Genomic DNA, 834 nt, shown 5'->3' with positions numbered 1-834 from the left:
AACCATTAATGCAACCCGGCCCATGGCAACTCCAAGGCGTCATTTGGGGCCTAGGTAGCTCAACCACTCTAGGGTCCCTCCCTAGTTCCCTCTAGCTTACATTAACGCCACGAACCACTAGACAACTTCTAGGCTCCCGGATTTTCACCAATAATTCAAATCTTTTCTCCAAAACAAGTTTTCTTTCTTTTCAAATCAAATTTCCCTTTTCTTACCCAATGCCATGCATGAATGCTTCATGCTTTCAATACCATGCCAACATTAAACTTTTATACATATCATCCAAATTCAACAATATAGCATGTTTTGTAAGAAACTTCTAAGGAAATACATCATGCTTTGACATAATAACAATCCGGTACGTTTAAACATATAAGGCAAGAAATAAATTCACTTAAGCATGCTTCCTCAACAATTTCAAATAAACAATTATTCATCAACATAATTAGGAAATAATCTCATATATCATGTTTCACTTACACACAACCTTAACCAAGAATTTTAATTTAAGCATGCTTTAATCAAATTAAATAGAAATAACTCACAAAGATCAAAAAATATGGGTATTAGGGACCCTTACCTCAACAATTGAAGAAAAGCTCCAAAATGTACCCAAAACAAAAAATCCAAAAGTGCCCTAAACAGGACTTTGCTCCGATCAAATCGAAACTCTCGTCGTACTCGTTAACTTTGCCTTCAGTGGCAAAGTCAAAATCTTAAGAGAAAAGTGTATATCTAAGCTTTAATTTTGGAAGAAAAAAGAGAAAAAAGAAATTACAGAGAGAAAGGAAGAGATAGCGCAGGAAAGGAAAAAAGGAAGGTGATTCAGGAAGT

The sequence above is a fragment of the Cornus florida genome, unplaced genomic scaffold, assembly GCF_030987335.1.
Source record: "Cornus florida cultivar Cherokee Brave unplaced genomic scaffold, ASM3098733v1 CherokeeBrave_3.0.0_Hap2_Chr05, whole genome shotgun sequence".
NCBI lineage: Eukaryota > Viridiplantae > Streptophyta > Magnoliopsida > Cornales > Cornaceae > Cornus > Cornus florida.
Note: the sequence above shows the minus strand (reverse complement) of the source record.